The sequence below is a fragment of the Rhinolophus sinicus genome, linkage group LG04 (assembly GCF_036562045.2).
Source record: "Rhinolophus sinicus isolate RSC01 linkage group LG04, ASM3656204v1, whole genome shotgun sequence".
NCBI lineage: Eukaryota > Metazoa > Chordata > Mammalia > Chiroptera > Rhinolophidae > Rhinolophus > Rhinolophus sinicus.
In genome coordinates, this window is record NC_133754.1 from 154552951 (window position 1) to 154565157 (window position 12207).

Consider the following 12207-nt stretch of genomic DNA (forward strand, 5'->3'; position numbering starts at 1 on the left):
TCTTCCTTTTAAAATAGATATAAAATGTTGGTGATAATACTTGAACTGACTCTTTTATCTGTGGTATAGTGAAATGCAATAAAACTTTTTTTTCTCAAAGATTCTCCCTCTGGGTGGTTTTATTTACACAAGAAGTAGTTTTATAATGTAGTAGGGGGCAATGACTTTAAAGATAAAGTATTGTTTTGTAACAATATTGCAAAACAGTTTGATATGTGATGTTAAAAGAAACATTATCCAAATGGAAAAAGTTGTATATTTGCCTGTGTAATTTAGAGGACAGTTAATAATGATCTCTTTATTTGTTGTATTGCTCCATTACAAAAACTCTCACTTTAATCTTGTAGGGTATGTTGGGCAAAAGTTTTACATTATCCCATTTTATAGATGAGGAAACTGAGACTAAGAGAGGTTTGGGGACTTAACCCAAGGCCATGTGACTAATAAGTGGTCAAGTCAGAATGTGAACTCAGGCTGTTTGACTCCTAATTCAGTATTCTTTAAGTAAATCAAGATTAAATCTGAATTATGAATTTACACACCAGACATCTGTGTTTTGATAGTGGTCAGAATTAGGATTTTTTCTTGTATGTTGATAGAAAATTCATTTAAAAATACTGATTATTTGAAATGACTAAGTTAACAATGTTTATTAAGTGTTTTTGGTTTTTTTGGTTTATTTGTTTGTTTCTGATTTTAGCAAGCTCAATTACTCAGGTTAAACCAGATTAATAGTCAATGGAAATTCTGAGAAAAGTGGGGATAAAGTGTAAACGGGTCTCATATAGTATTTACAGACTTTCTCAGGCATTCCTGTCAATTTCCCTTCAATGACCTCCAACTGCTCTTGAGATAAAGACTGACTCCGACCTGAAACTAATATAAAATAACATTCAATGTCAACTATAATTGGAAAAAAATAGTCACAGGATGTAAAGTATAACAGGGAATATAGTCAATAATGTAATAACTATGTACAGTGTCAGATGAGTAATAAACTTCCTGGGGTTATCACTTTGTGAAGTACATAAATGTCTAAGCACTCTGTTGTTTTGTACACCTGAAACTAATATTGTATGTCAACAGTAATAGAAAAATAAATTTTTAAAAATTAAAAAAAAAAAAAAAATAGACTGACTTCATCATGTGGTCCACAGTCCCAAGGAGCCTGGTCCTTCCCGCCCTCCAACTTCATGTTGCCCATTCTCCCCAGACTCTCTTTGCCATTCAGTCCTCAAACCTGCCATCCCAGGGCCTCCACACATATTCTTGTTCCTGGGCTGCTTTTCTCTACTTTCTTCACCCAGTTGACATCTCTCAGTGCTAAGATCAAGCATCACTTATTTGGAAAGTTTCTCTGCTCTGATCTCCCTGACTGGGCCAATCTCTCTGTTATATTCTCTCATAATACCATGTACCCCTTCTTCATAGCATTCCTCACAATTGCAATTTTACAAATGTTTGTGCACTCACTTGATCAATGTTTGTCCCCCTGCAAGTGAGCAAACACCAGGAGAATAAGAACTCTGGCTTTGCTCAGCAAGGAGCTCCACAGCCTAGCTCAGTGCTGGCACATAGTAGGAGGTCAACCAGTGTTGATAATAAGTGGCACCGTGCATGGTTGCCTGCATGGACGAGCACAGGCAGTTCTCTTGGCTTGGTAGGTCACTGTCATAGCTTTGCATCTTCTCTAGGTCTTCTTTCACCTTTCCATATCTGTTTATGACATTTTGAAGCTTTAGTAGATGTATATATGTTTAATCACATTGCCCTCTAGCTCCTACTTCTGCATGTACATGTATATTCTCTGTTTTGTAACATATTGACACAGACAAAAACCCCACATGAATTTTCAACCCACTCCTAAGCCTTCATGGGTTTAGGGGTTTTGGTGAGCATTTGAGGAGTTGTCTCCTCCATCACTACACAGCCTTCCATCCTTTCACTGACTCTTCTTTCTTCTCACTTCCAATTTTCTCTCCCCTCTTGACTCTTCTCCCTCTTTTATTTCAGGAGTGTCATAGGCATTTCATTCTATACAGGCTGATTTTGTAGAAGCCATCGTGCCAGCCAACATCCAGTACCCCACAGGTATTCCCCTTCCTTAAGTGGTCTGCCCCTGGGTCTTTTCCCAACAAAGGTTGATCTGTGCAAGATGAATGCTAGTGCTAGCTACTAAAAATAAGTAATAATAAAATGATACAGTTTCATTATGTTATATCAGAGTGAGATCATGTCTGGTTAAGTTGAAAGGATGTCCAGTTCCCTAACCCATGCATTTGGGGAGAAATTGGTGGAGGGGAGAAAGAGAGGAAGTGTGAATAATGAATAAATTTCTCATACTTCCTGAGATGCATTTCTCCTACCACAGTCCTGTCACAGCTCCGTCCTAAAATTACTTTCTAGATACCCCCTTCTCTCACTATTTCTACCCTGAGGCAAAATAGTAGAAAAGGTTACATTCTCTCAAGAGTTCCTCTGAGGACACTTGGGCAAAATCAGATTCAGGACAGGCCATTTGAATTTCTGGAATCACCAGGTGGGACCTGCAGCCAATTCAAGGAGTTTTGACCTTAATGTGCCATCTTCCTTTTGTAAACACTTGAGCATGTCTAAGTTTTCAAAGTGGGTATTTCTGCCATCCTCAGTTCTTTTGGGGTTTGCTGCATTTCTTTACCCAATGCTATATCTTGTACAAGCATTTCATGTGATGTTGTTGTCACTTTAGAGTTTGAGGTTTTAGTGCCTACTGAGTGCTTCAGTTTTATTCTGTACCAGGTGTTCATAAGCGTGAGCCTTTATTTGGATAAACCAACAACAATAAGCTGTCATCCCACTCCACTCCCATAGTCACTAAGCACTTTTCATGTGCCAAGAGCTGTATGTGGCAGTTACCTGGATTATGTCATTATTTACTTACAACTGCCCTTTGAGACAGATTGGCAGACTACTATCCCCATCATATAGGTGCAGAAACTGGGACTTAGAGAGGATACAAAGCTTGTCCTAAAACACACAGTTATCAACAAAAGAATTTGAACCTCTTGACTCAACACCAAAGCCTGTGAGCCTAAATGTGACTATTTACCATGGCTGGCGGGGAGGAAGGAATCAGGAATGAAAATCCATGTTTTGTTAAGTCAACAGATATGTTTACATGTCTCTGTATAAACAGTGAAATTTCCCCATAGAAGTCACACAAGAAGAGACAGGAACTCCTGAAAACACATTTGTGAACTTGGCTCTGCCTTAACTACAGTGAACTCTCAATTTCACTCATCAATATCTTTCTTTTGTCAGCATCTTTTTGTTACTCATTAATCAAAAAGCTGCAAGCAGCTCTCCTGGAATAACTGTTTTTATAGTTTTCTAGAAAAAAATCTGTTACTCTTTTCACGTTTTCCTAAGATCTTTCCACAGAAAAGGTAGTATTTCTAAATTTGTAATCGTTCCAAACATGAGAGAACCAAGATCAGAAATCTTTATGGGATTTTTAAGATGATTTACTTCCTCCTCTCTCAACACACATATATTCTTTCTCTCTCTCTCTCGCTCTCTCTCTCTCTCTCTCTCTCACACACACAATGCTTTTGCATAGTCATTTTACAAAATATGGACTTAAAAACTCTTGGCTGTAGGCAGTCAATAATTAATTAAGATGACTTCAAAATATGTTGAGTTTATGTGATAATAGAGAGGAGGTCAGTTGCAGTCTCGATACAGCACACTGTGAACTAGTTCTTCTTCCTGCTTATTGACCACAAAGGTTTATGCAGCAGGAGGGCTAATGATCTTCTCCCTTCTAGAAAAATAGAGTGACTCAGAATACAGATGTTCCGCCTACCCCTGCATTTGTAATTATGGGCTGGCTGTGCAATTCCCAGGGAGTCTTTGAATCATGTGTTCTTATATTTTCTCACACTACTGCTCTTTTTAGAACAATCTAGGACATGTCAGCTGAAAAATGCACCAGTTGCTTGCAAGGAATGAATGACTTTTTTTGTGGAGGTGGGACACAGAGTTCTCTTTCTCCCTCTCTGCTTGGCACCATGGTAGAGAGAATGAACTAAAAATTCTCAGAGAAATATATGAGTTCTGATAAACCCAATACCTGGAGAACATCATGAAGTGAAGGCAATTTAATGTAACTTTCAACTTTAGTCTGGCATATATAAAATGAGGAAGGTAAAAGTGATAATTTCACTTTTATAAACACTAACACAAAAGAGATGAACCAGAGAAACCTGAGTTTGTGGGCAGCCTCATGAAGTAAATATAAACTCGGTAGACCTTGCAAAATCTTTTTTGGTGCAATGTGTCCTACGGCTTTGTCACTTCTGGTATTTTTTCCCATCTGCATAGGAGTGTCCCTCCAGGCAGAACCTGGATTCAAATAAACAGGTGGAACTTCAGGTCAGATGAGTTCCTGGATCACCCTGGCACAGGAAAAAAGGCCTTAGGTATTTTATTTTCAAGTATTTTTCTGTATAAAGCATGCTGTGAGCCACTAAATCCTGGTTTCCCCTCCAGTCTTCTATTACCCCTTCAATTCCTAGGATTCTGGGAGGGGTAGTGGAGGCAAAGGCAACACTATTAGTGTCATGATTTTAGAGCAGAAAAGGACTTCATAGGAATACTCCTCAAATGTTCCTCAAATGCAAGTTCATGGACTGGTGATAGAAAATTTTCATCAGTTTAGATAAAATGAAAAACAAAAAAAAACAGGGAAGTGAGTTTTGTATAAAATAAAATATATTCAATTTATAAGGACTTTTTTTTTAAGGATATCGCTCCTACTTTTCTTACTTTTAAAAGGCCATTTTATGGTTATTTGGGGGGAATGAAACATTTATCCTTTATCCTTTCTTTGCTGCCCCCTTTCTGTGAAGGAAAGCAGAATATGCCACTCCAAAATATGCCTCTTTGACAGAAAACTTATTTTGAGCTGAAAGCAATTAAGAAGCAGCAAATGCAGGAAATGCTCCCCCTTTTTTGCCTAAAAGCAGAATACAAATTATCCTTTCACTTGAGATAGACTCTTATTAGCCTAGAGACACCAGAGGAATCTGCAAACAAACCTTACTTACTTCATTAGTTTCCTCCTATATATTTACCTTCCCACAGTTTGCCACCCTTGGAAGCCTAAAACAGCTTTCCTTTGTTGTATAATTTCTCTATAAATTTATTGTTCTTGGTAAAAATGCTATATAAGCTGGAGTTCTAAGCCACTGTTTTTTTAATGAAAAACATTTTTTTATTAGTTTCAGGTGTACAAAACAATGTAATAGACATTTGTCATTTATATCCCTCACACAGTGATAACCCCCCTCCCCTCATCTACTACCCCTCTGACATCGCACACAGCCATTGCATTTCCACTGTCTCTATTCCTAATGCTGAACTCCACTTCTTGTAATTGTATATATATGTACGTGTGTGTGTGTGTGTGTGTGTGTATATATATATATATATATATATATATAATTGACATTCATTATTGTTCATCTTCAGCTTCAGGTGTACAGTGAAGTGATCAGGCATCTACATCATCCCTGAGGTGGTCTCCCTAATGGAACAAGTGTCCATCAGATACCCTACAAAATCTTTACAACATTATTGATTACATTCCCCAAATTGACTTTCGTATCCCCGTGGCAATCTTGTGGTTACCGACTGTGCTTTCTAATCCTCTCAACTTCCCCCTTATTCCCACTCCCCTCCCATCTAGCAACCCTCAGTTTTTCCTCTATGTTTCTGAGATTGTTTCTGATTAGTTCATTCATTTATTCTTTTCTTTAGATTCCACATATAAATGAGATCATATGATATTTGTCTTTATCTGTCTGACTTATTTCACTTAGCATAATGTTCTCTAGGTCCATCCATATTGTTGCAAATGGTAAGATTTCATTCTTTTTTATGGCTGCGTAATACTCCATTGTATAAATGTACCAGTTTCTTAATCCAGTTGTCTACCGATGGGCATTTCAGTTGTTTCCATGTGTTGGCTATTATGTATAGTGCTGCAAAAAACACCAGGGTGCATACAGTTTTTTGAATTAGAGTTTTGGATTTCTCCAGATACTTAGGAGTGGAATTGCTGGGTCATAAGGTAGTTCCATTTTCATTTTTTTGAGATACCTCCATACTGTTTTCCATAGTGGCTGCACCAATCTGCAATCCCACCAGCAGTGAACGAGGGTTCCCTTTTCTCCACATCATCACCAGCACTTGTTGTTTGTTGATTTATTGATGATAGCCATTTTGACTGGGGTGAGGTGGTATCTCATTGTGGTTTTTATTTGCATTTCTCTAATGATTAGTGAGGTTGAGCATTTTTTCATATGTCTGTTTGCCATCTGTATGTCCTCTTTAGAAAAATGTCTCTTCATGTCCTCTGCCCATTTTTTAATTGGGTTGTTTGTTTTTTTGGAGTTGAGTGAGTTTTTATAAATTCGTGATATTAACCCCTTATCAGATATATCATTGGCAAATATCTTTTTCCATTCAGTAGGATCCCTTTTTGTTTTATTGATGGTTTCCTTTGTTGTGAAAAAACTTTTTAGTTTGATGTAATCCCACATGTTTGTTTTTTCTCTTACTTTCCTTGCCCGCGGGGATATATCAGTAAAAATCTTACTCCAGGTAACGTCTGTGGAGTTGCTTTCTATATTTTCTTCTAGGACTTTTATGGTTTCAGATCTTACATTTAAGTCTTTAATCCATTTTGAATTTATTCTGGTATATAGTGTAAGGAGGTGGTCCAGCTTCATTTTTTTGCATGTGTCTGCACAGGTTTCCCAGCACCATTTATTGAATCTAAGCCACTGTTTTGAGTTACTCTTCATTTAGGTTTCTCCCACTGAGGTATGCTGCTGCATGCTTTGTTTTTCTCATGTTAAATGTATTTCTTTTCTTTTCTTTTTTTGTTAAGGTGTCCCAGTGGAAAACCTAAGATAGGAGAAGAGGCTCAAGAAACTGAGACCCAGATGGGGATCAAAGTGTCACCTTGATCCTGGGCTGGGCAATGCCCTAAGGCCAGTTCAGATGGCAGCCTCCTCTTCACTCCCCCACAACCAGATTCAGCCAGGTCCATTGCACAAGACTGACTCATACCCAGTCGCTGGCAGGGGAGGTGGAGCTGAGAGAGAATTATGGATTGCTATGTAGGCTGGCTTTATTTGCTTGATCACACAACAAAAAGGACAGGTGCAGTGAAATCTCACTCAGGACCTTGCCCTCCAGTGAACCATAACCTGTGAATGTCAGCGCTCACCAATCAGGTTCAGGGCTGCTCTTTCTTTCAGATGGCAGGGATGTGGAGTGGGAGTTCTCCTCCCAGCCTTGGCCTAGAGGTGGAGATATTGGAGGAAGAGCCTTCCTTTATGGACCAAAATGGGGTGTTCAGGAGGGCTGGGTAGGCTACGGACTTCAGTAACAGGACCTTGAGATGCCCTGACGGTTTCATTGCATCTGCTATCGTTGGAGAGATAAGGGTTGGAGAGAATCGTAGAAAGATGTTCTTGGTTCCACAATCAGGCTAAGTAAGAGATTTTTTTTTTTTAATTAAAATTTTAAAAAAAATTTTGGTAAAATACACATAACAAAATTTATAGTCTTAACCATTTTAAAGTGTACAGTTCAGTGGTATTAAGTATGTTCACTTTGTTGGGCTACCATCACCACCATCCATCTCCAGAACGTTTTTATCTTCTCAAATTGAAACTCTGTACCCATGACACAATAACTCCTCCATCCTCCCTCCGGCTCCTGACAACCACCATTCTGCTTTCTGTTTCGATGAATTTGACGATTCTAGGTATCACATAAGTGGAATCAGATAGTATTTATCTTTTTGTGACTAGCTTCTTATATTTAACATAATGTCTTCAAGGCTGATCCTGTTGAAGCATGAGTTAGAATTTCCTTCCTTTTGAAAGCTAATATTCCATTGTAAGTATTTAACTAATTGTTCATTATAGGAAGTTGAACCAGACCCTCAATGTGTCAGCTGGTACCTGTTGCCTTAATAGTTCTGGGAATGGCCTAAAAATGAACAGGCAGTCCTAGCACCTTTCTGAGTATAGAGCTGGGGAGTGAAAGAAGAAGTAGAATAAATTCAGCTAAGAAACAGAGTTATAGTAATCAAGAAGAAGATGCAGGTGTGCCTGTCAGTCACCAGGCACCATTTCAATGGCTACTGTCTCAGGACCCTGCCATTGGAAGCTTGCATGTGGGTGGTCCCTCTGACCTCTAATATGCTCCTAAAAGTGCCTTTTGTAGACCTGATCCATGATCCTCTGTCTTCCTGCTTTCAGAATTATGTACTTGAGAAGATGATTCTTACTATATAGCAAATCTGAGTGGGAGAAAATGTGGAACCTTAACGTCTTAAGACTTCAAACGACCAAGGTCAAAGCATTTCATCTTTGGAATTCAACTTCTCTTTGGAAATGTAATCATTGAGGTGAGTTCATGTTAAAATTTGGGTGTTTTTGTTTTTCTGGCTTTGCATTATTTGGAGTGTTTTAGATTTTCATCTGGTGTTCGTTGTAGAATCACTGGTGAGTAATGTTGAGTATTGAGTGGACCGTCATTTGAAAGAGAAAATAGAAAAGGCAATGAATTTGGGCCGACGGTGTGTGCATGGCCTTGAAGTCATCTTAATATTCTGTTTGGACCTATTTCAGAGTTTTCTGGGGCAATAGCTGAGCTGTCCACTTCACAGCCCCCAGAAGCCTCCAAAAGGGCAAGATGCAGAGAGTAGAGGCCCAGCCTCATTCAATAGACGAGATACTTCCTTGAGAGGCTGCTCTCCATCTGACTGGCATCAGGTGTGGTTGTTAAATAGAGATATTAAATAGAAAGAAAGCAAAACGATGTTTTATAACTTGCATTTCTTGCGCCAGGACTTTCTTTCCAAATTTAGCCTGAAGTGAAGGTCTATATCTTCTTTAGTTTGCATTGTGGTTTTGAAAAAGCGATTTAATTCTAGCATTGCATGATTCCTATCGATATCTCTGTTTTTGGTGTCAGAATTGGACCTTCAAGTGATGTTGGTTTGAGTGGAAATTGTTGAGGCTGGAAGTCTGAGATGAGGGTGACAGCATGGTTGGGTGAGGGCTCTCTTCCAGGTGCATTCTTTTTACTGTGTCCTCACATATGAGGGAGCTCTGGGGTCTCATTTATAGGGACATTCATTCAGTTCTTTAGGGCTCCACCTTCATGACGTAAGCACCTCCCAAGGGTCCCACCTGCTAATACCATTCATCACATGGCATTTGGTTTCAATACATGAATTTTGGGAAGGACACAAACATTCAGTCTATAGCAGGAAGTATATTTTAAAAACCAGGTGGCAGCCTGTGAATGAAAATGGGCTCAGCCCAAGAGAAAAGGTATCACAGTCACAAAGCAACACAAACATTGCAAATATACTTTCTCATCCATTGCTAGAGTGGCCCCCATTTAATAACTATTTATTAAATGTGTGTTATATATGTGCCAGGCATTGCTCTAGGCACTTGGGATGCATCAGTGAACCAAAGAGGGGGGGAAAAAGGCAAAAACCCTCTGCTCTCCTAGAGCTTGCTTACAGCGGGGAGTACAGTAAGCATAGTAAATAAGCCAGTTATCCTGTGGAAAAGGAGACAGTGAGCACCAGGGAAAGAACAGAGCAGAAACATGTGCAGGGTGGGATGGGATGTGGAGGTGGGAAGGATTGAGATCTCTAAATTTCCCAGGGTATATGGGCCTGGCCTGGTGGTCCCTCCTTAGGTGACTCGGTGAACAGCCAACTGGCCAGCACAACCTTGTGCCCCCTTCATTTCTTTCCTTTCCTCTTTTTACCTTGGATCCTTGACATTTCCCCTTGTATTTCTCTCTCTTTGTAAGCTTCTGGGTCTCTTATTCGAACATTGCCCAGTTTTCCTTTTCCACTTTCTTTCTTGTATCAATACTTCATCTTATAGGCTCTTTGGTGTCTTTATTGTTATTCTATTCCCTATCACCTGTACCCCTGTCTCATTCTCTTTCTCTTTCCCTTGACTTTCTTCTTCTTTCCCTCTTTCCATCCCCCTCTTTCCAACCTATCACCCTGGAAAGAAGGAGAATACTTTGCTAAAGACCCGAGTAGTGATTGGCGTTCAAAGGGCAGGTGGAGGAAACCTTTGTGAGAGAGTCCCTGAGAAAACCAGCCTTATCAGCTAGCTGGTTTTCAGGATAATGTGAAATATAGTCTAATTTTTGAAGTATTTTTTCTTACAAATTTTACTTAATCCAAAGCAAAGCAAGAACACCATGGTAGGTATAGTTTCCAAGAGTTTATTCTGTAGTAAATCAGGCTTTTAATCCAGGTAAGTACACAATCACTCTCTTTTTTATGGAGCCCCGAATTCTTTTTCCTGCACACTAGGTGGCAGTAGAGTTAAAGAAAACATCCAAAACTCTGGTGAATTTTCCACAGATTTGGAATGAGGATGCAGTCAGAGCAAAATCTGTTCAAAGAGAAAGTTAAATTACAACATATACAAGATATGACACTCTAAAATGTGACGTGCTCATTTCAGCAAAATGTGTTTGGGGCAGAATCTCTCTTTTTTCTCTCTCCATATTGTGTCTTTTCAGGGTAAGCAAAGCATTAGAGATCTAGTATTAAGTCTAACTCCTAACACATGATGTAACTTTTGGTTGGCAAGGTGAAGCTTTAATTTGAACTTGTCCTTAAAAATAGGTACTGGTGTGTGTGTGTGTGTGTGTGTGTGTGTGTGTGTGTGTGTGTTGTGTGTGTGTGTGTATACACAAAAGGTCCCCCAAAATGTATACACATTTTAAGAAAGGAAAAAACTGTATTAAAATTGTAATACTCAATATATACCGATAACAAAAGATGAATACAAGTCACATTTGACATCTGCAATTAAAAGAGGTGCTCAAAGTGGTCACCATCATCGTCCAGACACTTCTGATTTTGGCTTGAGCATAGATAACATCTTGAGCATAGATAACATCTCTTAAAATGTGTATAAACTTTTTTGGTGTCCATGGCACAGATAGATAGATAGATAGATAGATAGATAGATAGATAGATAGATAGATCTATATATAGGATATATATATATATATAGAGAGAGAGAGAGAGAGAATATATATATATGACATTTAATGTGATAATTGGAAACCTTGAGGAATTCAGTTCTTCAGTGGTTTTCAAATGTTTTAGTAAGAAATTTAAGAGTAATGTCAAGATTCTCAGAATAACAGTAAAAATATTAAATACATGGGGGAGGGAGATAAAGCAAATGTGTTAAACTTTAGCAATTGGTGAACCTAGTGGAATGTATATGGTGGTCACTGTACTACTTTTGTAACTTTTCCATAGCTTTAAAATTTTTCAAAATAAAAATTAGAAAATATAAAACAGTAATTGCAAAATGTGTAGCTTAACTCATACACATTGGAAGTGTAGGAGGAATTACTATGTAGCATAATCAAAGTACAGCAAATATGCCAAATATATGAGTCTAAGAAGTCTTGGATGAGATCTATATCTTTTTAGCAAATCAAGGCTAAATCTTAAGTATTCATTCATGGGCCCCTGCCTGATACTCATTCATTCCGTCATTCAACAAATATTTATAGAACAGCTACTAAGTGTATAACACAAGGGTTACAGCAGTAAATATTGCTGACAAAGTCCCTGCCCTGCTGAAGTTATCTCCAACTGGAGAGACAGACAAAGGCAAAAACATACACTAGGTTGGATAGTGATGAGTAGTAATTAGAGAAAATAGGAAGCTGGGATAGAAAGTTACAAGGCGCCGTGACTTTAGACAGGTTGGTCAGGGTAGGTCAGTCCCTCTGAGGAGGTGACATTGGAGCAGACACACCTAAGGAACTGAAGTGTAGACCCATGTATCTAGGGAAGAGTGTTTCCAGCAGAGGGAATGTGCCTGAGATGTCAGAGTTTGGCAAGCAGCCAACTTGAATGAAGTGAGGGATGGGAATCAGGTAGAAGATGAGAATGAGACACCAGGGCAGGATCAGGTCTCGCCTTGTGGGCCAGCAAGTCAACAAAGAAACAATGAGAAGAAAAATAATCATTAATATGCAATGCCTATTATCAAATATCTTTGTTTAAAAAACAGGTGGCTCCTTAAAAAGTTTAACAAACATACACTTATTGTATAATCCAGTAATTCTATTTCT

At 38.6% G+C, this 12207-nt stretch overlaps 1 long non-coding RNA gene across 1 annotated transcript in view; it reads left to right on the forward strand.

The window, feature by feature from the left end:
- The first annotated feature begins 6950 nt into the window (after positions 1-6950).
- LOC141571141 (uncharacterized) overlaps positions 6951-12207 on the forward strand; it is a 366264-nt gene continuing 361007 nt past the window's right edge. The window contains exons 1-2 of the long non-coding RNA XR_012495824.1: positions 6951-7544; positions 8319-8467. This is a non-coding gene — a long non-coding RNA (uncharacterized LOC141571141). The remainder of the gene's footprint in view (positions 7545-8318; positions 8468-12207) is intronic.